This window comes from Microtus ochrogaster, chromosome 1 (genome assembly GCF_000317375.1).
Source record: "Microtus ochrogaster isolate Prairie Vole_2 chromosome 1, MicOch1.0, whole genome shotgun sequence".
NCBI lineage: Eukaryota > Metazoa > Chordata > Mammalia > Rodentia > Cricetidae > Microtus > Microtus ochrogaster.
Genome location: NC_022009.1, coordinates 22,117,508 through 22,119,202, shown reverse-complemented (window position 1 = coordinate 22,119,202; position 1,695 = coordinate 22,117,508). Strand labels below are relative to the sequence as shown.

The window sequence follows — 1,695 nt, the reverse complement described above, 5'->3', positions numbered from 1 at the left end:
GGGGCTAAAGTGGGGGGGCTTCCTTGTACCCTTAGGGGCGAACTCGGCTGCAGACCCCCAAACCCGGCCGTGGGTTCCTTTCTCTCCGGGACCACCTAGCTAAGCGCTGTGGCCAGTCCCAGCCCGGGGCTCACCTTCCAGTCCAGGGCAGCTGGCCGTCCGGCAGTCAGTCCCGAATTCCGTCCACACACGGCGTCTTCCGGCTCCCGCCGGAAGCAGCTCCCGAGCGGGACAGGAAGTTTGGCCACCCCCCCACTAGCACACCCACTGGCTTTCTTCTCCGCCCCGCGGGTGTTACTCGGGTCGAGGTGCTGACCCTCGGGCAGCTGCTTGGGCCGACCTCCCCGTCCCCTCAGAGCCACACTGGGCTCCGGCCGGTGGAACCGCAGCACCCCGCCCCCTGCCCTCCAGGACTCCCGGGTCCCGAAGTCTGAAACCAGGTCAGTGCCTTCTAGCCGTGACGTCACCGCCTTCCCGCTGGGTGGCTGTGTGCCGCCGTGGTGGGTGTGCAGCTTTCCCCGCAGCTGCGGAGTTATGACAGTTAACGAGAAACACCAAAACTCTCCATGAAGAGGACCCAAGGAGGGACCTGCACAATCAAGCCCTGCAGTGTCCATTGGACTGGGTATGAATTTAGGCACACATACAGCTGTGGGAACGTTTAAGAATTTTGGCTATCCTGACTGAGGGCTAAAATACCAGAGTTCCATGGTGAATAATAGTACTTGATGGAACTTTTGAGTTTGACTGACTACGTGAAATGTAAAGACCTGGCATGGTAGCACAGTCCTGTAATCAATCCCAGCGCTCCCAGCACTCGGAGTTCCAGGCCACCTAGGGCTATATACAGTGAGACCCTGTCAAAACCAAAATAACAAGAAAAATACATGATGTGGTTCGCAAGAGTGGGGGATTAAAGGCAGTGCCCATGAGAATTTTCTCTTAAGGCGTTTATTTTCATGTTTAGAGATAAACTAGGAGCCTAAACAAGCTAGGGATTAGTAGATTGGGTACAAAACAAAACATTCCAGGCCATCTGGGTGGAAATAATTCCTTGGTACACAGTTCCATGCTGGACACTGGGAAGCATGGCTGTAAACCCAGTTGAGGATGCCAACCTTGGGATGGCAAGGAAATGTTTACTAGGAGCTAAAGTCCTAAACTTTAAGTAAGAATTTAAAAAAAAACCGAGCGGTGGTGGCACCCACCTTTATTCCCAGCAGAGGCAGGCAGGCAGATCTCTGTGAGACTGAGGCCAGCCTGGTCTACAAGAGCTAGCTCCAGGACAGCTAGGGCTATTACACAGAAAAACCCTGTCCCAAAAAACCCAACCCCAAACAAAACAAAAAACAAAGTAGATTTGGGAGTTACCAACATATGAAGAATGAAGAACCCTCAAGAAAGAAACTGGTCTAGAGCATGTATATAAAACAAGGTTAGACCAATGCAAAACTGGATTGAGTGATTACTAATACAGTTTGAATATATTTATTACAAGTGTCACCTATAAAATACATTGGCTGTGTAAAAAAAGTGTCTTAAATCACACTTAGAAAACATCTTCAATTTTACTTTTCTAAAGGTTGAGTTACAATTAATAAAAACATCAATATATGTAGAATATTCATGTCTACAACCATTGGTTAGTTTACTTTGTCCTATCATTTTCTGAAGCTTTTTTTTTTTTTTTTTTTT

At 48.8% G+C, this 1,695-nt stretch overlaps 1 protein-coding gene across 1 annotated transcript in view; it reads right to left on the bottom strand.

Annotated features, from left to right (window-relative positions):
• Positions 1 to 252, bottom strand: part of Znf410 (zinc finger protein 410) — a 30,829-nt gene extending 30,577 nt beyond the window's left edge. Inside the window, exon 1 of the mRNA XM_005343333.3 lies at positions 135 to 252. The gene's annotated coding sequence lies outside the window, so the exon portion shown is untranslated. The remainder of the gene's footprint in view (positions 1 to 134) is intronic.
• Positions 253 to 1,695: the final 1,443 nt, after the last annotated feature.